This window comes from Crocuta crocuta, unplaced genomic scaffold (genome assembly GCF_008692635.1).
Source record: "Crocuta crocuta isolate KB4526 unplaced genomic scaffold, BGI_CrCroc_1.0 scaffold111, whole genome shotgun sequence".
NCBI classification, from domain to species: domain Eukaryota; kingdom Metazoa; phylum Chordata; class Mammalia; order Carnivora; family Hyaenidae; genus Crocuta; species Crocuta crocuta.
In genome coordinates this window covers 1657504-1685193 of record NW_027527611.1, presented here as the reverse complement: position 1 = coordinate 1685193, position 27690 = coordinate 1657504, and the positions used below count along the sequence as shown (strand labels likewise).

At 43.1% G+C, this 27690-nt stretch overlaps 1 protein-coding gene and 1 long non-coding RNA gene across 2 annotated transcripts in view; one reads left to right on the top strand and one right to left on the bottom strand.

Annotated features, from left to right (window-relative positions):
- Positions 1 to 27690, bottom strand: part of CSMD1 (CUB and Sushi multiple domains 1) — a 1564948-nt gene that overhangs the window by 630025 nt on the left and 907233 nt on the right. The gene's annotated exons all lie outside the window — the stretch shown is intronic.
- Positions 2864 to 13534, top strand: LOC144237893 (uncharacterized). The gene is made up of 3 exons (XR_013336958.1): positions 2864 to 2925; positions 7425 to 7486; positions 13460 to 13534. It is a non-coding gene; the product is annotated as an uncharacterized LOC144237893 (long non-coding RNA).

Sequence of the window (27690 nt, the reverse complement as noted above, 5' to 3'; positions counted from 1 at the left end):
CGCCGCACCCGACGGCCGTCCTCTCTCCCTCGCACCAGCCGTGAAGGTTTTCGAAGTACACTGTAATTTATCCATTTTCTTTACGTTTTGTATTTTTAATCATTTTGTATTGTAGTACAGCGTTATTGCTTTTATATGACTATTTTTGGGTTGTGGAACAAAGCATCTGAGTTTCCACTATTCATTATGGGGGAATTCACTTTGATACGTAAGTGCTTTGGATCACAAGGATGTTTCCGAAACAAATTATGCTCGCAGAGCAAGGTTTTATTGTCTTTGTATACTAGACACGTCTTCTTACAACATTAAATTTCCAAAGTCAGCATGTGATTTGCTCCTGATAATTACCAAAGAAATGCTTTGATAAACTCATAGGTTAGTTACTTAAACTCAAATGTCTGTTAACATTGATTTTTTTCTAACGAAAGATGTGCACCGAGTCACACAGCATTGATTTTGTTTTCCTTCTCTGTAGAAAGAACATTTTTATTTATGACTGAGTAGTATGTGGGCATGGCAAGGAAATTGGGAAAACCTAAAAATATCAGAAAGAAAACAAAAGTGACTGAAAAAATCGTCAAAAGATGGCCACCATTATTATTTATGTATTTATTTCCAATCCTATGTGCATTGCACATATAAATTAATAGGATCATAGAGGTAAAGGCACATATGATATTTACAGAATACAAACGAAAGTATAAATACATTCTTATTCTGCTTTTATGATTTCTTTGAGCATTTTCCTTGTCATTTAATAGTTTATTTTTAAGTTAGATTTATTGAGCTATTTGAATAGTTTTGAAAAAAATGCTTTCCACATATTTAGTTTCTTCACAATCAGACATTAGCTTTCTCTCACTTCTTACAATTGTTTATAACACCAAACACCTTGGGGCCACATCAGCAAATTCTGACCACTTTTGTGGAATATGTTGCTAGAATTGATATTCTCTACTTAAGGCTCTTAATCTGCAGTCATAAACTGATTTTTAGAAAAACTGCCTGAGTTTACCTCAGCAGCTTATTTTAGAATATCTTGACCAAAGGGGCGCCTGGGTGGCTCAGTCGGTTAAGCGTCCGACTTCGGCTCAGGTCATGATCTCAAAGTTTGTGGGTTTGAGCCCCACGTCGGGCTCTGTGCTGACAGCTCAGGGCCTGGAACCTGCTTCAGATTCTGTGTCTCCCCCTCTTTCTGCCCCTCCCCTGCTCACACTCTGTCTCTCCTTCTCTCTCAAAAATAAATAAACATTAAAAAATTTTAAAAAAAGAATATCTTGACCATAGCACATTTGACAACATTGAGTTTTACATTTAAAAAAAAATGTTTACTAACTTGGTAGTTGAAAAATACTGTACATTTTTATATGCATTCAAAGTAATGAATGTGGTTCTTCCTCTATTCTTTGATATAAGTCATAGTATCATTATCTCATGTGCATACATTATTTTATGTATTTTATGGGGAGCTTCATTATAACATAAATAATATATAAATATTGATATATTAGTATATATCAATATAAATATATCAACACATAATTATAATATATATTTAATGTAGAAATAAACTATTGTCTTTTCTTTATTAGGCTATTTTGCCAGCAGCTTCCCATGCAAGTTTGCCTGTGCTCCGCTTTCCTACATTGTTTATTAGATTTTAGGATGTCTGTGAACATAGACCCATGAGGAAAACTGACCCCCGAGTTTTAGGAACCACATTATCAGATTTCATTGTTACTATTTGTCATTTTTCATCAGTCAGGATCTTTTCTTTGTTGGAGAAATCATCCTAAGGCTGGTATTACAAGTGATCTTTTGGACCTGAAAAGTCTCAGCGATTTATTGCCAATATTGTACAATGTTAAAAGAATTTACTGTTGACATTTTTTTGTTCACCATCAGAATGTCTTAGGTTAATATCCCTTAATTGAAAGAGAAAGCTTTCACCTGTAAAGTTATATTATTGCGTCAGTGATTGTGTCCAGGTGGTCGAAGATGAGTGTCGGATAGCCACAAACACTTGGTTATTGGACTCTTTACCAACTCAAAGGGTAATTACATTAAAAGTCCTTATTGGAAGCAAGGCAATTAACTTTGTCTCTGTGTGCTTAACAAATCATGAACCTCAATTAAATACTATATTTCTCTGTAATTTAAGTTGTCAGAGTTAAGCACCTTCTAGATTTAACTTGGAACACTGGGATTGAAAGTCTTTTCCCTTAGCTCTGTAGTGATTTATTGTTTTTTCCCCACAGAAGTTACTTCAGGTCATTTCCTTCAAAACACGGGGGTGGAGGGGACCCAGGGATACGAGGGAGTATAAGGAGGAGACCTCAGTTGCAGACACTGGACAAAGGAAGAAGATTAAAGAGAGAGAGAGGGAGAGAGTGACATCATGTGCCCTGGAAACAACTTTTCTCCCTCCCCATCTTCCACATGTTAAGATGTAGAACTTATTCAGAGTGTCGTACACATAATTATCTCTGAAAATTCTCACTTTCCAATAAAAATGTCGAATCTTTGTCCCTCAACACTTTTCATGTCTGTATTTTACCCCATGGAGAGACTCCCCACTGCCATTTCCGCGGCTCTCCGGGCTGGACCGCGAGGAGAAGCCTCCCGACTCCGTAGGATGTGCACCCACTTTGTGGACTGTCTGGTTCAGCAGCAAGGGGGACTGTCCTCGAAGTCCAGAGATCTGAGCCTCGGTCTCACTTCTGAAATTGTCTGAAAACCTGAGCCAAGGGCTTCCTCTTTTTCTCATCAATTAAATGAAGGACTTGGATTTCAAGGAGGCTGATATTCTGTATCTTCATTCTTGTTCTAGGCAGACAATGTGGATGGTATTTACTCAGGAGCAGGGCTCCAGCCTTCTGGCTTACAGTCTATGACAGGGTGGACTTCTGTGTCTTCTTCTGGAAGGTAAGGGCACTAGTGCATCTCTCTCTCTCTTTTTTATTTTTTTTAATGTTTTATTTATTTCTGAGAGAAAGAGACAGCGTGAGCAGGGGAGGGTCAGAGAGAGAGGGAGACACAGAATCTGAAACAGGCTCTAGGCTCTGAGCTGTCAGCACAGAGCCCGATGCGGGGCTTGAACCCACGAACCATGAGATCATGACCTGAGCTGAAGTTGGATGCTTAACCGACTGAGCCACCCAGGCTCCCCATAGTGCATCTCTTGCAAGAGCAGTGCTGTGTGTGAGCAGCATGCTCACAGTGGGAAGCATGCTGCTAGGCAGAGCCACTAGGGGACACTGGGCAAGTGTGAGCATCACTCACATAAAATGTGCTCTGTCCTCGTCCTGGGCATTCGGTATGCACTCATCTGTATACTGCTATGCTCCAGATGTTTGCGTCCGCCATCTAATTGATAATTGAAGTCATAACCCGTGGTATGAAGGTGTTGGGAGGCGAGGCCTTCGGTAGGTGATTAGGGAATGAGGTTAGTGCCCTTATGGAAGAGGTCCCGGAGAGATCCCGTGTCCCCTCTGCTATCTGGGAAACAGAGAATGAGCCCTCACCGGAAACTGGGTCTTTCCAGCCTCCAGAGCTCTGAGAAATAAATATTTGTTGCTTATGAGCCACCACCGTGGTAACTCGTTATAACATCCTGAAGAGACAAAGGCGCACACAGAGGGGGCACGCCCATGTCTGCGTTCGTCAAACCCTTGATTCTTCTCATAGGAAAAGCCTCACACTCAGACAGCATTGATTTTGAAGTCCGATGTGAGGTCTCATCGTCCTCCCGAAACTTGTTACTGCTGTCACCTTGACAGGTTAAGACGTCCCGGAGCCTCTGGTACCATTTTTGTTTAATAAAGACGAAGCCTCCTGCCTCACAGAGACGTGAGGAGTAATTGAGGTAACAAATGACAGCACCTGGTGTGATGCCTGCCTCATCCCAGGCTTGCAAAGCGCTTGAAAAATACTTTGCAACAGGAGGGAGAGCTTTCCTGTTCCTGATTACATTCATTGTGAAGTGCCACTGCCTGTCCTTTCTTCAGCTTCTTTCCTCAACTTCACCACAGACAGGGCACCGGGGAGGAAATGGTAAACACCCTGAGCGTAGTCCCCAAGGAATTAGGACCAGATCCCGTTATCTTAATTCTAGCAGGGAAATTAGTATGTGTGTATCATTCAAAAAAAATAAATAAATAAACCAACAGAACTGCCTAGTAAATAAATTCCTTCCAGATTTAAAAAAAATATATATTTTTTAGTAAGAAACTTCTCATAAAACAATATATATAGACCATGAGACAATAACAGTAAGATGATCTTATAAAGGAATAAACACCTTGGTTATTTTAAATGAAAAAAGAAATGAGATAGCATTTTTCAACCAGCAAATCAGTGTGTTCCTTTTTTTTATGTATTTTTTTAACAGTATTCATTTTATGTTTGAGAGTGTGTGTGTGACAGAGGGGCAGAGAGGAGAGAGAGAGAGAGTCTCAAGCAGGCTTTGCACTGTCAGTGCAGATCCCGACAGGAGGCTCGAACCCATGACCTGAGTTGAAATCAGGAGTCAGGCATTTACCGCCTGAGCCCCCCCAGGAGCCCCCAAGATATTCCTGCACACACCTGGTGAGTGCAGCTTCTCTAAAAACCAGTGTATCCCTATGGACACAAAGTGTTGGCTACAAGACCCTAATTCTAGTAATTCGTAGAAGACATTGGGTAGAGGAAAGGAGGGAACCTGCTCGAATGTGTCTCTGGGGCAGCTCCCGCACCCCTCTCCCCCCAACCCCCCTTCTGTTTGTCACATGGATAGAGGGTGTTCCCTGAACAAGGTAAACTGTCTGCATAAGCTCTTCAGTAGATGCCCCTGTCCTTTCAGACTGGGTGAGGACAGGTCACAGCACACGCGGTCACAACCATTTCTCCGCTGCCACCACAGACTCTTCCAGGCCCGGAACCGCCTCCTGGGTTCACCTGGCCTGGAGCCTGGGCGGCATCTCACAGCAGGAGAGCGCTCGTGTGTCCCTGCTGGAGGCCGTGGTTCTCTTGCACAAAGGACACGCATATTTCTGTCCACTGACCCGTGGGGGGCTCAGAGGGCTCCTAGCGGTCGGCATCGTGGACACGGAGCATGGGGGACACTCGTAACGCCTTCAGAAACCCGTCCTGCTCACAGCAGCGCGCATGACATGAGCATCTGACACTGCGCCTCTTGAAGACACAGGAGGAAAGAAGCCCTGGAAGCATCTATTTCTTTGTCTGGTCTCCACACATTCAGACACTTCTCACTCAGCCCCCAAGTCCGGTCCTTTGTCCCTCAGACCAGGGATGCTCGGGCTCAGGCCATAGATGCTCCCGAGTGAGGATGGGTGGGAACTGACTGGACAGCCTCCCCACTGGGCGTTTCATGGCCAGCCTGGCCAGCGAGTTACCAGGATCACACCATAGAACCCAGGAAAGCGTAGCACCTGTGACGTCTCAGCTTGGCTTCTGCCACTGAGAATGAGACAACAGCCTGCCTCGGAGCGCATAGCACAACAGACAAATCACTTTCAAGTCTTTCTTTATGAATTTTAATGGTATTTTCTGGTCCACAGTGTTTCCTCCTTCTTTACTTTTATCTTAATTTTTCTTATTTTGTAAGTACTATTATTTTGCTGTTTTCCTCCAACGCTTTGAGAGAGCCTCATTAATTTCATTAAATGGTATATTAAATCAAACTTAATGTGGTGATAAAAAAGGACAGAATTGTAAAATCTCTACATGGGAATAATAACATTTCTCTCTGAATGAGCCATCTTAAGCCACTTTTGAGTAATTAATTACATGCCATTTTCTGAGAGGTGCTGGATGAGGGAAACAGCAGAGAATGAGGAACTCTATTTAGTAGTGGACACTGTGTGCTGGAGAAAACACTGATACACATAAATAGCACATACAGTCACCTTCCTCCTCCTTTCTCTCTACCATCACCGAAACCCCCAAGAGCCTATTTAAAGGCGGTGGATTTAGTGTATATCGTATATGTAGGGATTTGTCAGAAGCCTAAGCAAACACCTGTTATAAGGGATGGTACATGCAGACAGCTTCAATTTGGGAAGGCAAACATTTAAAGGCAAAAATAAATTTAAATATAATAGAATCAGAGTTCCATAAAAGTTAAGATGGACTTAAAAGTGGATTTAAGAGTTTGAAGCCACAATAGCTAAGGAATCAACATACTGCTTAAAATTTCTAGGGGCACCTGGGTGGCTCAGTTGGTTAAGGCGACTCAGTCCGACTTCAGCTCAGGTCATCTCACAGTTTGTGAGTTCGAGCCCCGCGTTGTGCTCTGTGCTGACAGCTCAGAGCCTGGAGCCTGTTTCAGATTCTGTGTCTCCCTCTCTCTCTCTGCCCCTCCCCTGATCATGCTCTATCTCTCAAAAATAAATAAATGTTAAAAATTAAAAAAAAAAACATACTGTTTAAAATTTCTAATCTTGACTAAATCTAAGTATCTGTCCCAAACTAAGATCTAAAATCATTCCTTCATGAAAAAGTTCTGCTCCCTTATTTTTGACTTTTTCTATGATCTATAAAGCTTCTTACCAACTGCCAATATGCCCCAAATTTTGCCAGTAACAACTCTAGAAAAAAAAAACACAAGAAAAAAAAAACACAGGGGACAAAGTCCCTATGAGTGTAAATGTTCAACTGAGGTATGAGGTATGTGGTAGCACAGAATTCCGTAAATTGCATTAGAGTCGCTTTTTCCTGGATTCCTGGTTATGAACTAAGGTTCTTTTAGGTTAGATTTTCTAATTATGTCGCTATGCTAAATATAAATTTTTACTTTGGGTTTATGTTCTGAACAAGGGGAAGACATGTTCCCCATTATGAGGTGCTGCAGACTGGGGCAAATAAGGTTGCATAGGAAAATGCCTTGGTTTGGGTGTGGTGAGCTCGATTTGCCTGTTACTGGACACGGAGCCAAGAATTTGGGTACATGAGGGAGACCGCCTTGGGGGGACTTATCGCTTTCCATACACAACGGAAAATGATGACATGAGCTATGGTAGCTGTGGTCAAGAAGCGATATGCACGGCGGAGGTCATCAGGACCCTTGCGGAGGTCATCAGGACCCTTTGAGGGGACTATTAGATCAAAGCTTCTGCTTTCATAGTAAGATATGTGCCTGTTTCAGTGCACAAAAGCGAAGGCAGCTAAAACCTCCGTGCCTTTGCATGAATCAGGACCTTGGCGCCAACGAGCTGTCACAGCCATTGTGTTCCCCGTGACACTCGAGTTCACTGAAGAATGCCAAGGGTGAAGCAAGGAAAATCACCAATTTCATGAAATCTCAGCCCTTGAGCGCATGTCCTCTTCCTGCTCTGCTTGGAGAAACAGGAAGCGCTTATTAAGGACTCCTGCGGCGCGACAATGCGGTATTGTCTTGAGAAACACTTGTGGTTCTTTGATTTCAGGGACAAGCTGGCTGCTTTTCCATGGACGCCACCTGTACTTGAAGGAAGACTAAGAGACTCTGGTGAGTGTCCTAGTTGTTACTGCTCCGTAACACAAACTCAGTACCTGCAAGGGTGTGTTCCCTCAGGGTTCTGTCAGTCGGAAAGCCAGGTGCAGCTCACCTGAGCAGTCTCACAAGCCCAAAGGAGGAGCTCAGCTGACTTCCTACCCCAGGGGGGCCTTCGAAGAACCTTCCTCCAGGTTCATTCAGGTTGCTAATGTGATCAAGCTGCTGTGGCTGTGGCCTGAGGTCCCTGCCTTCTAGTTGATCAGGGTCCCTGCTGTGTGGCCCCTTCTGCCTTCAGTGCACTGGGGAATCTCCCTCATGTTCAGCCTCACACACACAATCTCTTTGCCTAGGAAGGACCCCTGGGAGGGGCCCATTTCAGGGAGGGGGGAATGGCTCTTTTCTGAAACCAGCTATGTCAGAAAGGATAGCCTAACCACAGGAAGGATAAGTTATATTTACTCATTAGGTGTGCTTATCCTGAGGCCATCTTAGAATAACGCTTATCTTCAGATATTCAAATTTTCACAATTGGGTATTAGGTGATATTCATTTGAAAATGAATGGTCAGCTAGTGTCCCTGTAAATAACCGGCTGATATTTTTGCTGGTGATAAAATTTGAGTTTTCAAGCAAATATTAGAATCTTAGAAATCCAGTATCTACCTCTGATCTTTACAACTTTCCAGTACTTAGAATTGTCTGAGAAAATAGTGCATTTAACAGATGTTAATTTTTAAAAGATATTGTACAATATATATTCTTATTGAGATGTTGATACCAACAGAAAATCTGAAAAACTCAATGAGTCCATAAATATGTAATGATGCACACATTATACACTAAAACCATGCAAGGGTATAAGATTCATTCAAAATGCAAAATTGACCAATGGATTTCATCATAATAGAGCAAAAAACTTTATAAGGATTAAGATTCTGCATAGCCACTAACTTTAAGAAATACCTATGATTAAATTTTGTGTAGTATTAAAGATATCCAATAATTATCCAAAAAGACTTAAAATATTTAGCTACCTGTATGCACTATGATTTTCTTCACTTTAACCAAAATCACATGGCACAATGTGTTTAATATAGAAGTAGATGTGAATACCAGCCTCTTCCTCTGAGCCCAATGTTAAACTGTTTTGCGAAAATGTAAAATGGTTTATTCTTCAAACCGCTTCTTATTTGTCTTTGTTTTTGGAAAATATAGGTACTCTCATAACGCATGACATTCTGTCAACTTTAACGGGTTTTTTATTATCAATTTAAATGAAATGAACATTTAAAAATATCTCTAAATAGGGGCACCTGGGTGGCTTAGTCGGTTAAGCGTCCGACTTTCGCTTAGGTCATGATCTCGTGGTTCGTGGGTTCGAGCCCCGCGTCGGGCTCTGTGCTGACTGCCGGCTCAGAGCCTGGAGCCTGTTTCAGAGTCTGTATCTCCCTCTCTTTCTGACCCTCCCCTACTCAGTCTGTCTCTCTCTCTCTCTCTCCTAGATATAAATAAAAATATTAAAAAAAACTCTCTAAATATAACTCCTCATATATTAAACATCAGTAACTATAATGAACACACAAAGGTGTTTGGGATTCTCAATAATCCACAGTCTAAAGGGCTTGTGAACCTCTGCTCCAGGCTCTAAGAGTAAACAGACAACGGAATGAAGACTGAACTCTGTGCCAGGCTTCCTATGCAAACAGGGCATTCACCCTGGTGTGATGGCTAGAATTCAGGAGTCCATGAACTCCAATAAAAAAAAAAAAAATAGACTTTTATTTCAACTAACTTCTAATTGAAAATAAGCCTCCCCTTCATTGATGAGTGTCAGCAACAGACCACGATAATATTAACAGTACTAGGTTACCAGCAGAAAGCACAGGTATTTTCTTGTCATATTATACAGTTATCATAGATACCTCAAAATATAATTTTCTACTTCAGAACATCATAGCTATTAGACTCACCACTGGGCCCTCTTTAATAAAGTAGCACCTTCATCACTACTTACAAATTCTCTTTTAAATATGTTGATGACTGGGCGCCCGGGTGGCTCAGTCAGTTAAGTGTCCGACTTTGGCTCAGGTCATGATCTCATGGTTCATGAGTTCAAGCCCCATGTCAGCCTCTGTCCTGACAGCTCAGAGCCTGAAGCCTGCTTCAGATTCTAGGTCTCTCTCTCTCTCTGCACCTCCCATATAGTTCTCTCTCTCTCTGTCTCTCAAAAATAAATAAACATTAAAAGTTTTTAAAAAAAAATGTTGATGACAGTAGTTCAATACAACTAGTGTCGTTAGGTCTCCTATTATTTTATTTTCTGCATTTACAAATGATATTCTAAGATGTTTATGCATAAATTTATCCGAACGGTTGGAGGAGCCCAGCAACGATGCTAAGAACCCCTGAAGATGAGCAAGGGATGCTGAGGCGTGAGCATCTAAGAAAAGCAGTAAGGGAGCTGGTTGTAGCCCTGAGGCTATGTGAGGGGATTGTTTCAAGGAAGCACAGTGATAAACAGAGTTAAGTGCTGCTGGGAGGCCCCGGCACACAAAGGGCTCCGGAACTTAATTGGATTTGGCAACTTGTAGGACAGTGGAGACCTTGACAGGAGTGGTGTCATTCCCATGAGGGGGGCAGAGGAGGCTTCACCGAATGGGCCTAGAAACATGAAGAATCTAAGTGACCAGTACAGGCATCACCTCAGAAGAGCTTTGTTGGAAAGGGAAGCGAGAAGTTAGGGTGGCAGCTGGTGGAGGCTGCAGGGCGGGGGGGTGCTGCTGTTTGTACTGCTCGTGTGTGTGATAAGCTTCCCCTGACACCACAGAGCAAGTTTATGTCCCTTGGAAACGATCTAGAGGAGAGAGGACACTGATGCTTCAGGAGAGAGAAAGTGTCAAGTCCTAGAATCAGGATGAGGGGTGGATTCCACGTACCAGCACAGAGCCTGGTCTCAAGGAGGCAGAGGCGGTCGCCATGGCAACCGGAGGGCAGGCAAAGGGAGATGCTTGCTCCAGTGTTCTTAGCGAAAGTGTCAGGAGAACTTGGGAGGAGACAAAGACCAGTGGTCTGGAAATTTCTTACAGACAGACTCTGACAATATCTCAGCCACCTATCCACCTAGAGTGGTTTTTAAAAATATATCCACAAGTTATTTAACACTCCCATCCAAAAGGGGATGGGACTAATTCCCTCCCCTTGATGGTAAGCAGGGCCTTGTGACCCCCTTGTGCTAAATAGAAAGCAGTGGAAGCAATTGAGTGTAAATTTGGAGACAAGGTTCCCAAAAAGGTGCTGCATGTTCCTGCCTGCTCTTTCTCTTTTTCTGACTTTTTCTGTCTATGTCTCTATTTTTCTCTCTGTCTCTGATTGCTCCTCTCAAGAAACTATTGGCCATGTCATACAGACCCTCAAACAGCCCCTGGAAAGTTGCTCTCCTCTAGACTCTGTTTGTGTCCCCACAAAATTCCTATGTTTGAACACCAACCAGCATTATGACTTGGAGACAGGGGCCTTTGGCAGGTAGTTAGCTCATGCGAATGGAGCCCAACAATGGGATTGATGTCCATATGAAAAGAGATACTAGAGAGCTTTATCTCCCTCTCCACCACGTGAGGACACAAAGAAGGTGGCCATCTGCAAACCACAGAGTATGTTAACTAGGTACTGGCTATGTCAGCACCTTGATCTTGGACTTCCCAGCCTGCAGAACTAGGAGAAATAAATCCTTGCAGTTTTAACCACTCAACCCATGATATTTTTCTGTAGCATCCCAAAATGACCAAAGGACCCACCTAGTGAGGACTTAAGGTCCCCTGACAGCAGCCATTAGGACACCAATGTGTGCTGCCAATAGCCATGCCAATCAGCCATCTTGGAATCAGGCCATCCAGCCACAGCTGAGCCTTCAGATGGTCATAATCCTGGTCAACATCTTGACTGCAAGTTTATGAGAAACCTGAGCTGGAATGACCCAGCTAAATTGCTTCTAGTGCCCTCACCTACAAAATATATGGGATAATTGATGGTTGGGTGTAAGTCACTAAATTTAAGGTCATTTATTAGATAGCAATACAACTATTGTGCCTCCATCCTCTGCCTGTGACATTGGTCTCTAGGAGTAAAGGGGGTCAGATGAGTTTTGACAATGGCAGGGCCTGCACTGAGCGCAAGTGTGCAGCCGGGTGAGACGGGGCAGCTAGGGACTGCACAGCCCTCTGGAACGGATGACTTTCTTGCCATAATTTGACTCCAGTGTTTCTGAATCTTCATGTTTTTAAGAGAAATAGGAAACCTGGATATCTGTATGAAATTTCTTACAAGTGTGGGCAATCATTCCTTCTTTTATTTTATGCCAGAGAAGTGTGATTTGCTTGTGTTTTTGATTTATGAGAGGTACAAGGTGTGCCTTTACCTACAGCCTCCTGAGGAGCTGGCACCACGTGCCTGCCTATTTCCACCTCCTGAGCATTACTCATTACTGCACCCTCCAATGTAAATAGCAGCTGTGTGAGCACCTCTTGTATCTCTTTAAATGCTTATTTATTTTTGGGAGAGAGAGAGGGAGAGAGCACCAGCAAGGGAGGGGCAGAGAGAGGGAGGGAGAGTGAGAATCCCACACTGTCAGTGCAGAGCCTGACACGGGGCTCGATCCCACAATCCATGAGATCATGATCTGAGCCAGACACTTAACAGACTGAGCTGCCCAGATGCCCCTAATGTATTTTTTAAAATCATGTTAAGAGTCACTGCCAAGCCCTGTAAACCTGGCCCAAAGACAGAGCCCCTGTTTTCTCCAAAGGTCTCTGCCTAATGGCTGACCCGGTAACCCATTACTAACCTCTGCATTATTACCTTTATGGATGCAAATTCTATCCAGGAGCATTTTGGGCTCACACCTTCAGTATTTGTGCTTATTTTTCTCACTTTATTTCTTAATGGTATAGACCCTTTCACTCTCACTATAAAGGTAATAACATTTTATGTCAGTTAGTACATCTTTATCCCATAATATCCATTGCTATTTATACTACTTAGCATAAAAAACTATTTCATTTTAAAAGGAGAGTGACTTTGATTCAGTGATTTGAATGTTTTATTTTAAATTCAGTTTATCCCAATATTTGGTTTTGATGGTTATCATAAATGAGTAAGCTCACCTCACAATGGGAAGTGTACAGATAGCTTATTCGCTTATTCAGCAATCCGCATCGATACTCTACATAGACTGAAGGATTGCAGTTAGTCGTGATGTACTGGCAGGGGCATGGCGGGGGGGTAAGGGGGGGTTCAGTTCCCTTGGGTGGGAGCTCCCTTCCCTCTGAATACCTTCACACGTATGGGCTTTTTCTTTTTCGTTTTCTTTCATTCATTCATTCTTTCTTTCTGTTCTTTCTTTCTCTTTTCTTTTTTCTTTCTTTCTTTCTTTCTTTCTTTTAAGTTTATTTCAGTTATTTTTAAGAGAAACAGAGCATGAATGGAACAGAGGCAGAGAGATAAGGAGAGAGACAGAATCCCAAGCAGAATCTACACCATCAGTGCAGAGCCCGATGTGGGGCTCAATCCCACGAACCATGAGATCATGACCTGAGCTGAAATCAGGAGTCAGACACAACCGACTGAGCCACCCAGGTGCCCTATGAGCTATGTCTGTCTGACACACTTACATGAGGCTGATGTCAGTGGTGTATTAAAACTTAGAGAAGCATAAGAAATTGGAACCTTCTTACTGTTGGTGGGAATGCAAAATGGATTGGACTGACATGGAAAACAGTATGGTGGCTCCTCAACAAATTCAAGACACAATTACATATGACCAAGCAATTCCATCTGTGAGTATATATAGAAATGAATTGAGAGCAGCATTTCAGAGAGAGATTAGTATACCAATGATCACCACAGCATTATCCACACACCAAGGGGGGAAGCAATTTAAGTGCCCATCAATGGATGAATGGATTAAAAAAATGTGGTCTCTCCATTCAAGGGGATATTATTCAGCCTTTAAGAGGAAGAAAATCCTGACACCTGCTGCAATATGATGAACCTGGAAGACATTATGCCGAACAAAGTAAGCCACTCAAGAAAGGATGGATATTGTATGATTCCACTTGCATGAGGTAGCCAATCAAACTCTTAGAAGGGCTGCAGAAGGAGGAAATGAGGCATTGGTATTTCCAGAGGACAGGGATTCAGCTGAGGAGGATGAAAAGAGTTCGGGAGACGGATGGTGGTAGTGGCTACGTAACAATGTGAATCGTGCTTCACGCCCTGACCTGCCCACTTATACATGGGTTTGATGTTTGGTTTATTATACTACAATTAAAAATAGCAATCCAAATTAATGGGGCGTACTTCCTTCTAAAATGAATGTGAGCAGAGGTTTGGATATGTCTAGTGGCTCCTTGATGGGGTGGTCCGCTTGTGTATCTCCTGCAGTGAGAGCGTCTGCTTTGGAGACCGCCACCCCACAGCACTGGTAGAGGAAATTCAGGTGAAAAGGAAAAAAAAAAATGGAATCATCTCCCTTGTAATCCTGCAAATCATACAATTTAAAATAACTTGAATGATCAGCCCTTAGTCATAGAGCAGAAGCATTAATTAAATGTCAAATACAAATTTTTTCTGAGCACTATCTGATTATCTCTCACTAATTTTTCAAATGGCATTACTTCTTTTATTCAAGAAGTATGGGCTGGAGTGGGACTGTTTGTACCCACAGTTTTAAATATGCCATCTACTGCATTTGTAACCATGAATCATAAAAATAATGTGAATCGACACCATCAAAATATTAGTAAGAACATGAGGTCCAGGGAGAGAGCTCCAATCAACCAGCAAAGCCTCTAATCCAGAAACGGGTGATAATTCTGCACATGATCTCAGTGAGTCCACCAGAGAACTGATTTTAGCACTAAAGTGGACTACCTTTCAGAAAATTGTGTCGTTGATTACTTGGCACGGTCATCTGTGATGAGATTTACTGCCGTTCAAGGTATAAGTGCTGTCTCAAATCCACTTCAGTTTATTGAGAAACATTTCCCCGTGTTGCTCATACAATGCAACTTTGGCTTTGGGAATGCCGTAGCGCACGGGCAAAAGAACGCCACGGATGTGGACGCTGTCCTCTGGTGGACATTGGAAGAACCTTCAAACCTAGGTTCTGCGCCACTCACTAGCTCAGTTTTCAGGTCCTGAGGCCCAGGTGTCTGCGCCTTACAGTAGGGATAATATCTGCAACGCAGTAAATGCATCTCACCCCTTGGAAATGGGAAGGGGTTTCTCCCTAGCAAAGTAAACTGCAGACTGTGCACAGGGGCTCAGAGCCCCAAATGGCTGTGACCAGAACACCCCAGCACCAGCACTTCATGATAACGTATTTGAATTCATCAGTGTGTCTTAGTGTTGGAGAATGGGCAAGACACGGGAGGTTATTTGAAGATGAGACAAACCTTTCTTAAACCGTTTTACCTGGATCTGCCATGCTTCTCCCATCACTGCTCAGAGGAGAGGGCTCTCTGGGTGGGGGGGGGGTTCAGGCAGGTCTCACTGAGCCCCATTCCATCCGTCCTCTCATCCTGACTTTGTTCTTCCCTTGCCTGTGAGATCCTTTCTTGTTTTACAAATGGATCCACTTGGAAGGAGACAATGTGGTCATTATATAGCTTCTAGAATTCCCATTCCCTGAAACCAGGCTTCCACCAGAGAAGCAGATAATGTGACTTCCTGTTTGTGTTTTGGCTACCCGCAAGGTTAGATTAGAGGGGGGCTGTCTTGATCATATGGACTCCCTTGCATTTATGGCCCCTGACTCAGTCATTTCTCTGATGTCTCTTTGATAATGAATGGGATTCACTTGCATTAGACTGGACCGCCACTGAGCACTGACTGAGCAAATCTTTGGGTATTGAGAGCAAAGAATTTAATCCTCCATACCTTTATAGATGCATTCTTCTTCAACTGACTTTCACTCTGGCTGTGCATTAGTGGCAAAGATAATTCTTGATACTTTGCAACCACCAGTGAATGACTTTGTATGTTATATGCTCCCAGTACCTACGAGTGCACCTTTCTACTACCTCATCCTCCAAAAAGCCGCGATTTCCTTCCGAGGCATTGACCTTCCCTGACATTTACTATCCTCCTCAAAAGGCACTGCCCTTATTTCATTTTGTGGACCTAGGAACTTTTCCAGTGTTCCGTGTTAACAGAAAGCAGCGAGGAGGTCACTCAGAGATGAAGCTCTTAACCAAATGTTATGACATGTTCAAAAACAACACAGCTTATATTATGCTGGATGTTAAAAAAATATGCTAGAGGTGATAAGAGAAAATGCTTTTAGGTATTATAATAGGTAGAATAATTTACTGCTTCAAAGTCTCATTTCTTGCCAAGGGCTGCTGTTTTCTTTATCTTTTTAGGATGGAAAATTATTTCAAACACAAACACAATTACAGATAAAAGGGTATTGAACCCACATGTAGCCATCACTCAACTGCACTTATTACTAACTCACAGCTATTCTTTTGTTTACCTATATCCTTTCCTCCCAACCCAGGCTACTTTGAAGCAAACCTCAGGCCATAAATTCACAAGTCTGTAAATATTTCTGTGTACATCTCTAAAAGATTAAGATGCTTTTTAAAACAAATGACTGCAATACAATGATCACATGTAAATTCACAATAATCTCTTAATATCATCAAATATCCAGCCAGGATTCAAATTCCCCTAATTATCTCATTTTTAAAATTAATTACCCATTCAGGATTCAAATAAGGTACAGCTATAATCATTGGTTTTTATGTCTCTGAAGTATCTTTTAAAATTCTGGTTCTCTCTGAGTTTCTTCCCTCCCCATCCACCTTACATTTACTTAGTGAACAAAATGAGCAGGTATGTTGTAAGGCGTCCCACAGGTACACTCTGCTAATCACTATACTGTGCACATCTTTTGTATGTTTCTCCGTCCTGTGAAGGTCCTTAGATTCGTCAGTGAAATAAAGCCTTGGTAAGATTCAGGTTGGATTGTGTGGCCAGAACTCATCATAGATGTGTTCCGTGTTTCTCATAGGAAGCACATGAGGTAGGGCTTATCTTTCCTTTTGTGACTTTAGGAGCTACTGAAGACCATTATGCAGGTCCATTATTTCATTAGGGGATAAGGATACGCTGATGTTCCTTCTCTCAGCCAGACTAGATATCATCACAACCAGGTTCCCTGGTGTTGGGTTTCTGAATGTGAGCTTGGGAGTTACACAGATTAGTATTAACTTTGGGCTCTGCCACTCAGTGAATGGTAGGTCCTTGCCTCTGTTCCTCTCCACATTGTCATGAAAAATGGTATAATATTCCTATGAATCTTCAAAGGCCACCACTGTGAAGACTAAAGGAGATGATGCTCAATGAAGTTTTGTTCCTTCAAAAACTCATTCTGAAACAAGGACTTGGATGCAGTACATTTACTTGGGAAGGTCCTGGGGGCCGGGGGGACACGAGTAAAGCAATGGGAAAGTTGAACAAGAAAGCGAAGAGATATTCACTGATGGAGATACTGCTTTGGGCAAGTGGCCCTCAATTCATCAGAGTTCCTGTAGGGACCCCTGAAGCATGAGCCTGTGAGCAGGTCCAGGGTGGATATATTTACCCTCCAATGCCTTCCTCTCCTTGGGTGATGGGGCTCTGTATTCCCAGCACTTCCAGGCTGTTGTGTGCTGAGTGAGCTCCCAGAGCAAGAGAGCAAAATCCAGGCCAAGAAGCAGAGAGAAGAGGAGCTGGAGGAGAGATGCCATCTGTTCAGGAACTTCTGACCTCACTGCGGGGACATTTAGATGTAAGCTGAAGGGTCATGAGGCCATCAGCAGGGGCTTCTCCATACCTGTAAAGCACCCCTCGTAGATCCTGACACACCGGAAAGGCTACCTTAAGCTTGCTTCCTGTGATGGGTTGTGTATGAGGGGATTCAGAAGAAGCCATCCCCAAATATGCTGCTTTGCCACACTGGTCATTTTAAGTTGAAGGCACCTGAAAACAGCAGATGCAGGATGGGCTCTCTGACCACTCTCTTCCTACCTGAAAGCAAGTCATGAGATTTCCCCTGAGGACGGTCCCTCTCTGCACCAGGAAGAGACCAGTGCTGTCACCAGAGACTGGGACAGTTACAAACAGACCTATTGAGATAACTTTTATTGGCCCCTAGCTCCCCTTGTACGTATCAATCCCTGCCCCACAATTTACTGCCACCCAGGGCTTTGAGCCTCTTTTCCTTCATCTTCTTCTTTCTCCACAAATTTATCACTCTTGGTTTAAAAAGGCATATAAGCTGTTGGTCCAAACCACTTTGTTGAGGTTTTAGTTTTCCTTTGAAGGTTCCCAAATGCACATACTCATACTAAATAAAATGTGTGTGCTTTCCTCCTGCTAACATGTCTCATGTCAGCTTAATTCTCAGGCCTCAGTTACAGAACCTTCGAGGGTAGAGGGAGGTTCTTCCTCCCCTACATGTAGCTATATTTATCATAGCTGGTATGAGCTCTAGTCTATCACATTACTTGAAAGAATACTTTTTGGGGGATGCTGATATTATAGCTGATAATATATGGGAGGGTCTTTCTAGTGCTTTTGTAATATCACAGATTTTAAAAAAAGTATTGGGATGCCTGGGTGGCTCAGTTGGTTGAACTGTCAGAATTGACCTCAGGTCACGATCTTGTGGTTCAAGAGTTTGTGCCTAGTGTTGGGTTCTGTTGAGAGCTCAGAGCCTGGAGCCTACTTCAGGTTCTGTGTCTCCCTCCCCGCTCACACTGTCTCTCTCTCACAAAAATAAATATTTTTTTAAATACCGTTAATCGTATTAAAGTGAACAATTCAATAGCATTTAGTACATTCACAGTGTCATCAACCAACACGTCTAGTTCCAAAATATTTCCACCATTTCAAAGTACACCCTTCCCCATTGAACAGTTTCTCCACATTCCCACACGCCACCCCACCTCCCTCCCCCCTGGAAACCACCAGTCTTCATTCCCCCTCATGGATTTATCTCCACCGACAGACTTACCGAATGCCTGCCTGAGAAGGAAGGAGATGGGGGACAAACAAATCTCAGTGGAAATTCAGTCTGGCATGGGAGGGAATGTTGGTGAGAGCTGGGGATTCACTAGCAGATGCACTAACAGTAATGCCTTCCAGCTACAGCCACATCCCAGGAAACCGCCTGCCCCAGGTGAATGCATCAAGGGCGAACACGTACACCAACCCGGAAACAGGGCTGGTGAGAGTCCAGCTCTTCAGAATTTCATATGGGATTATCATGTGAGTGTAAACCTCAGGAACAAAAACTATAGCTGGAAACATGTATTTGAAGAAATTAGAGCTTCAGAATCAGGACCCTGAAGCTGGCACATGAAGGAAGCACAAATCATGGACAGGTTGAAGTGATTTATGAAACACAGAATTTATATGTACAGGGTACGGAGACGGAATCGGATAATCAGTAATAACGACATTCATTGTATATTTATATCTTAGACATGAAGTGTTTCCTCACATCCTGTGAGTAGATTTCCACTGTATCCCTGTTTTGTAACTAAGGGAGCTAAACCTTTCAGCAAGTAAAGTGATCTGCCAAAGTTGTTCCTCTCCACTGAGGCATCGCTGAGGTTCCCGACCAGTCAGCTGACTCCAAGCTCTTGCTCTTAATGAACTTGGCAGATAGTTAAAGAGCAATAGTAAAATTAGGACAGTGCAGAGTATACATTGTCTACATTTGTTTTAGACTAATTGTACCCGCTCATATGGGCCCCTCTTTTCGCTTCAGGTCATTGAATGAGTTTCCATTCCCAGGGCCAGAAACCCTTAAAAATGGGAACAGGGAAAGAGCTCCCACTGCAAGCTCCAGGCGCAGCTCTGCGGGGGGGTCCCTGGTGGCGGCTGCCTTGGGAACAGAGTCTCCAGGAGGAGATTAACTCTATCCTTCAGCACGTCTGCCTGGGGCCACCTCGCAGGGCAAAGACTTGAGAGCAAGCTGCACTCGTCTCAAGGAAAGCTTAACCTTCTGCTGAAATAACCATGAGCAAGTCATTTAACCTCTGTGAATCCCAGGCTCCTGGTCAATAAACGGATGAGGTCATCCTTCCAAGGAGTTTTTCAACTCTTCCTTCCAATGACGTTGAAAACAAGTTCGCTTTACTGGAGCAAATCATTTCTCCGGATAGCCGCTTCGCCAAGAAAGTAAGCGAGAATCATAAACCCAGTAGTGATAAATGGGTGGTGTTTCCTGCAAATCGAAAACTTAGAGCAATCCCTACAGATGCTGACTTTATGCTCTGGAAGTTCACCATGAAAGCTATGGTTCAGCTCCCCTCATGTTTTTAAGAGCTTTTTCATTTGTTTGCTTGTTTGAGCTAAGTTAGATCCTGAATTGATTTTTTTTTTTTAAGATAGAAAAAAAAAAGCAGACAAAACACACTGCTATCTGAACTGAACCTTCAGGAATGAAACCTAAAAATCCAAACGCTGGAATATCAGCATTAAAGGTCAGAGTCCCATGGATTCTCACTGATGCCCCAGATTCAGGTCCATCTTACCTGACCTCACATGCTTGTCCAAAGAGTGATTCAAAACTATTTTGAAATTTATTATAAACTGAGAAATGTACCGTAGAGCTTGTGTGTATATATATATATATATATATATATATGTTTTACTCACAACCTGGTTCAAGTAGTAGAGACTTTTTAAAATCTATTTTTGGTCAAGTGTGTGAGTGCATGTCTACCGATGAGTGGGTCCATCCATGTACACATGCGTAGGATATGAAGAAACTCAGAGGGATACACAAGCTGTTTAAGAGGCAGAATTTTAATGTTATTGCTGGGTTCTAATGCACTAAGTTAATATCTAATAAAGACAATTATTTAAGATTATTGCACCACCGATCTACTGCTTAAAACATTTAATTGATGTGTAATGGGAAGGCTGCATGGCACGTTGAGGGTCGCAGCCTTCGATTTTGTGTTCAGCCCATGGTTCGGTATCCCCCTGGTGTGCACAAGGTGTGTGCGACACCTCAGTCTATGCCACTTACTCAACAGATTAGCAAAGGCTATTGAACTGTGTAAGAATAGGTTTCCCTCTGACTTGAAACACTGGTAACACTGCTCCACTTGAACGTATCTTCTGCAGTGATCTGCCTAACGCTGCCGGCGTGGCCTGGGAGTCAGCTCTTCCCATGTACTGTAATCGGAGGGTGAGGCAATGATCGCAAAGATACAATGTCCTTAGTGTCTGCCATGAAAATATGTCCGGAGCCACTGCACCAGAGTAACGATAACGCGCCTCAGCAATGTTACCTTTGCAGTTAGACACAGAACTCTCTGAGTACTTTGCTGAACCCTGCGGAATCACCTCTGCTCTCATTCTAAGAACCATCACTTCCCCAGTGGTTGTAATATGTGGGGAAGGGGGGAAGTTTTGTCTTTCCTTCCCAGAATAGGCGGTATGGGTATGAATGTGAGGGGAGATAAGGAAATACACTAGCAACTCTGGCCCTGTGGATGCGCCGAGCACCTGCACAGAGCATCCCTCAGCCGATATGTTCGCAGGTCAGACTCCCCTCGAATAGGGCACATGTTAACTCACCTATGGCCAGGGGCCCCTTAATTTTTTCTTGCCATCTTTCAATATTGAGCGATACCACTCAACAAGGATCCTGCAATTGACTTCTACATCAGGATTAACTGGCAACCCTTAAAAAAACACACGTTTGGTAAATATTGACTCAGAATCACTAATCCTGGGATTTTATTTTAAAATGCATCTAGAAACACTCATTGGTTAATTTTGTGTCAACTTGACTGGCTAAAGGAGGCCCGGATAGCTGGGAAAATATTATTTTTGGATGTGTCTGTGAGGGTGTTTCTGAAATAAATTAGCATTTGAATTGGTAAAGTGAGTAAAAAAATACACACACACACACACACACGCACATCCTCTCATCAGTGCAGGTAAGCATCATCCAGGGTCAATAGAATGAAAGGTTGGAGGAGAGGCCCCGTGGCCTCTTGCTGGGCAGGGATCCATCTCCTACTGGCCTCAGACACTGGCATTCCTGACCCTCTTGGACAGAATGCCACACTGGCTCTGGGTTCTTGGTTTTCCAGCTTGCAGATGGCAAATCATGGGAACTTGGCCTCCATAATGGCGGGAGCCAATTCCTGTAAGAAATCAGTCAATCAATCTATCAATCCATCTATCAGCTGTCTCTTTATTATCATCTGTCTCCTCTTGGGTCTATTTCTCTGGAGAACCCTCATAAATACATCATACATTTGTTTGTTTGTTGTTTGTTTAGAGCACAAGTTGAGGAGGGGCAGAGGGAGGAGAGAGAGAACTCCAGCAGGTTCCACACTGTCAGTGCAGAGCCAGACATGGGGCTTGATCCCAAGACCCCTGAGATCATGACCTGCGCTAAAATCAAGAGCGGATCACTCAACTGACTGAGCCACCCAGGTGCCCAATGCAACACATTTTTAAATGTGTTAACATGTATGTATTCCTGTGTGCAGGAGTATTAATTCTATGCAGCTATAGAGTAAAAGACAAGTTCTGCATTTTTTTAGTCACAGATAATTCTTTTACTTAATAATAATAATAACAATAATAATAATAATAAGTGAGTCAGAAAAGCCCAATTCAGATCCCGAATTTACTGCATATTTACCTCTCTCCATGGGCCAATATAGCCTCCTGGTGCCCTGGTCCGCTCAACTAAGAAATGGTTTACCTCCTGGACAAGCTTGCTTTCAGTATTAGACACATGGACAATGGAAAACACTTAGAAGAATGACGAGAATAACATTAGCCTTATGATAGTACTACAGATAAAATGCAAGTTCATTGCTAATCTTGGAGATCATTTATAGTGATAATCTCTGTCACCACTCATTTTGAGAATCTGTATTAATTTCCTAATCTATATCCATCCTTGTTCTGAGTACTGAAAATACAATTGTAACTAAAACAGACAAAAATCCCTGCCCTTTTATAGTTTTCCTTTCAGGGCAAAGAGATAAACAAAAGGCTAGTAAATGAGTAAAATATGTGGGCTTTCAGTGAGAATAAGTATTTTGGGTAAAAAAGAAAAATAGAGAAGGAAGAGAAATACAAAGAGCTAATTTGCAGTGGATGTGAAGCTAGTTCAATAATACAAACCCCATGTGTCAAGCACTGTATGCTTTCTACATACATTAAACTATTTTAATACTCATAAAACCCTCCCATGCCATTGCGTCTTTACGTGTTCATAAAAATATTGATAATGGCTCACATTAGCTGTATCATTCTCTGCATGCATTAACACAGCTGTTTTCCACCACCATTTTGCGGAAACAAAACTTGGAAGTATCCCATCATTCCCTAATGAAAGGGATGGTTGGATAAGCAATGGGTTTGTCAAAGGATGGAATAATCCCTAGAGTTAAAGATAACAACAGAAATATTCTTCACTCTTAAAGTCTGAGATGCATTTGAGATGCAGTGTATCTGCTCTCTCTCCCCCAGTTACCACCCGGCCCCTGCCTCCTTTCACCTCCAGACCAGACCGATGGCTTGGCTCTGTCACAGCCAAACCTCCTTCTGCCCTAGACCTTAGAGCCTTTACGCCCTGCTTCTGGAAGCTTCTCAAGAGGGAAACTTGGACTTCAAATTCACCCAGACCACTTAGCGATGACACTGTGCACATGTCTGCTCTCAGTTCCTGTGGTGGGCGGAGTGGCAGCTGCATAAACAGGCTTGGTCAGGGCACCTGGGGGGCTCGTGTCCAACTTCGGCTCAGGTCATGATCTCACAGTTCATGAGTTCAAGCCCTACGTCGGGCTCTGTGCTGACAGCTCAGAACCTGGAGCTGCTTCAGATTCTGTGTCTCCCTCTCTCTCTTCCCCTTCCCTGCTCACACTCTGTCTCTGTCTCCCTCAAAAATAAATTAAACATTACAAAGGAAAAGAAAGAAAGAAAGAGAGAGAGAGAAAGAAAGAACGGAGGGAGGGAACGAGGAAGGAAGGAAGGAAAACCAAGCTTCGGCATGGGTCTCCTGTGATAGTCCCTCTGTCTCATAAATGCATGTAAGAACAGCGCCACATGCATGACGAACTCTAAGTCATATTGGGTTGTTCTCTATGAAGCACGCACGGGATGTTTCTTCCCAGGGTCTGTTTCACAGAATTATTTACATTAAATAATCATGTAACTTACTACAGTGACATATTCTATTTATTCTATTTTGACCTTCCACTGGATGAGGGCAGAGTGTTGCTGTAATAAAAATTCCATTTCCTTTACCTATGTGCTGCTGTCCTTATCACAATAGTATCTATAGAAATAATCATTGATTTTTTTTTTCTCCCTAGAGATAAGCTGATTAGTAGTAATGACCTGTATGTTTATCTCACTAAGGCGATTTTCTGTGATTTTCTTCCAGGAGGAATATATATCATCTTTCCATGAACCTCATTTTCCTAATTTGACCTTCTGAGTCTCATTCCTCATGGAAAATTGTATTTTCTAATTTCTAGAACTCTTTTAGTGACAAAGAAGGTAGAATTATTTTCGCATTACATGAAAGGGCTGCCCTGTAATTTTTAAACGCCGTCTTTTTGTTCTGCCTGCTGCCACACTCCCACTACTGATCCTCATATCGTTCATTGACACTGTTACTGGTTTATTTTTACCAACCTCCTTGCATAGAATAGGACACTCCTCTCAAGTCAATTCAACTCTGCCAACAGAAAGTCCTCTCTCAGTTACTAAGATTTTCTTAAGCTACTTTGGAGGCCCTACAATCTCTTCACACTGTCCAGGAAAATCAATGACACTTTCTCCACTTCAGGTCTCTGACTTCCAAATTTAGGCAGTGATATTTAATTAAAGATTCTTTGCCAGCATCCACTTTCCCTCCTATATTTGCACGAGAGCGTTTGAAATCAAAGGAGAAATTTAAACAGAAAAAAATAGCCAAGACGGTCGTCTTGAAAATGAAAGAAACATAGTCCATTTAGTGTCATGTCAGCCTATAGTTCATCTCTGCAAAGTGATACTTTCCGTGAACTCCGACGTTGCTTTTTAATACGATAGGTAGATGACTGTCGAGGGAAATTTTCGTGGGAAACAACTAAATGAGCTGCATGGACTGCAGGAGAACACAGTGATAGACTCACGAAATGCAGGTGAGCCATCTCTCCCTTGGTGGCGTTTATGTGTCCCCCAGATTACAGTAAATGATCCCCACATTACAGTAATGATTACTATAGTCTCTTTCCATTACCATTACAGACTCTAACGTACACATTTAGTTATGAGATACAAGTAGTAGATACGTGTACAAAAACGTTGGCTCTTCTGTTCTCCAGGTTCAATAAATATAGAAATAGACTTGATCATGTTGTCACTTTTACATTGTTCACAAAACAAGAATGCAGGGGATTTTCAGGGTGGTGAACCTAGTCTATATGATGCTTTCATGGTGGATACATGCCATTATACATTTGCCCAAGCCCACAGAATGTTCTACACCAAGAGTAAACCCTAGCAAGTATAATGGGTGATAATGATGTGTTAACGTAGGCTCATAGATTATAACAAATGTGCCATCTGGTGGGGGATGTTGATAATTTGGGGGGGTGGCTGTGCACCTGTGGGAATGGGGGTAATGTGAGTTATCACTATGCATTCTGGTCAATATTTCTATGAATCTAAATGTACTCCAAAAAATAAAGGATTTAATTTTAAAAATGGAGAGAGAGAACCCTAAGAGGAAAAACGAATACCACATTGGCAAGTAGAGTCGAGTCTTAGTTGTTTGCACATGTATTGTTCATATTTTAATACATTTTACAATGTATATGCACATGGCCTGGGGTTTAATAACTATAACTGTATATTGTTTTCATATACGCACAGTGGATATTACAAATTTTCTTTCGAACTTGAGTTGAAGCTACTACCTGTAGCTCATGAATTATTTGAATTTGATTGTGAAAATCAGAAAATGCAAGTATAGGTCTCTCATAAAAAAGATGAATAAGCAGGCCCCTTTCAGGAACTGTATGCTCTGTGATGGAAAAGTGGCAGCAAAACACCCTGAGATGACACTTGTCACTCAGCATGAACTAAGAGAAAATGAGCCTGAGATGATATGGTAGAGCTAGGTCATAGGACTGAATTCTAACGACAAAAGATGCGATAGTCTGGTCATCAATGCTAAGTCCAAAGACAAAGGCAAATTCCAGGGGCATGAAATAAGATAATACACATGAAGGGTGTGGACAGTCTAAACCACAGCAGATATGCTCATATGCAGGGTGCCATTCTTCTCTTTACATAAAATAGATATTGGTAAGGGATGCTTATTTTTTTGAAATTTTATCACGTTAATAATTCTATGTTCATACACAAGGGGCATGTTCAAACTTGCTCAGACTAATGCTTTCCACAGATTCATTTTATTGCAATGAAGTATGGTGGCAGATAAAACCGGCATGTGTTTAAGGTGATGTTTTGCTATATATGCACACATTGTGGAATGATTACCACTATCAAGCTCATTGACACACTCATCATCTCAGACAGTTACCTGTCTGTATGGTAGGAAAACTAGAGATGTATTAACAGCCAACTTCAAGTAAACCATGCTTATTATTAACTGTAGTCACCAGACTACATATTCAGTTACTAGAGCTTTTCATCTTAGGAGCCAAATTTTGTATTCTTTGATCAATATGTCCCCATTTTCTACACCTCCCAAGCCCCTGGCTCTGTGACTAAGAGCTTCACTCATTTTTTTTTTAATTCAAAATGAATTTAATTTATTTTATTTTCTTAGATTCCACATGTAGTTGAGATCGTGCACAAACATGAGGCACTATCTCATTGTGCTTCCGACTTGCTTTCCCGCGTGAGGAGTGACATTGAGTATCTCTTACTTATTTAGACATCTTCCCAAGACATCTGGCTCTCGCTTCTGCCTGACCGAGTCTGCTGTTGAAATGTTCTTGCATTTTGTAGTTCAGTTTGGTTCTTTTTGATGTTTTCTATCTCTCCTTTGAACTTCTCCCTTTTTGTTCTTGTATTGTTTTCCTGAATTGTCACATACTTTATCTGTGTCTCTTCTGGCACCCCGAGCTTCAAACAATTATTTTCAATCCTGTGTCCATCACCTCACGGATCTCCAACTGCTCTGGGGTTCGTAGCTGGATGTGTTTTGTATGTGTTTGATGGCGTCATGTCTCCCGGATTCTCTGCGAGCGCTGTAGCCCTCACAGGTATACGCTGGAAGAACCCGTCGTGTCTTCCACACTTCATGGACTGGCTTCAGAAGGAGAGACCCCTACATGCTCAGGGTGCACGCCGGGTCCTCCTGTGGCTCCAGGCATGTGTGGGGGCATCATGCCCCACCTGCTCCCAGAGCGTGGTCTGCGGTGTCACCAGCTGCATGGTGCTTGCTCGGCAGCAAGGGCTATGGAGATGTGTGGGGTCCCAGGCAGCACCCCAGGTCCAGCGGTGACAGACTGGAGCAGGTGTTGGGCCCGCGGTGAGTGGGGCCAGCGAAGTGCATGACTGAATTGCAGGATGTCCCGCAAGTGTGTCACGAGGGCAGGCCCGCCATGGGCACATGTGGTGGAGCCGGCTGGCACCGGTGGTAGTGGCCAGGGCTAGCTGCAGGCACGTACGTGGTGTCAGGCTGGAGTGGCCGTGGCGGCACTGATGGGGGTCCTGGTAGTTGGGCCGGGGACAGGGACTCAGGAGCATAGCTGGGCTAGAGGGCAGGGGTGGGGGCTGCCCAGCTTCTGACTGTTGGTTTCCTCAACACAGAGAGCTGCCCGGGCTCTGGGAAGAGCAGACCCTGGGGAATAAGGTTGCTGGGGCCATGTGGCTGACGGTGACAGCCCCGCCTATCTCCTTCATTCCTAGCCTTCTCCAGATGCCTCATCTGTCAGTGCCCACAGCAACTGCTAACCTCTCCCTGCGAGACGAGGGGGGAGGACTTCCCGCTTGTCCACGAGCGCGCCAGGCTGGGGACAGGGTGATGCAGGCAAACAAAGCTGGCCTGCTACTCTCTTTGTGCAGTTGTTCTTGGGACTTTGGTGCCGCTGGGTTGCTGCAGCCTAAGGGGACCCCTGAGCCGTCCCAGGACTACTTTTGTTGGTGGGTGGTCGTACAACG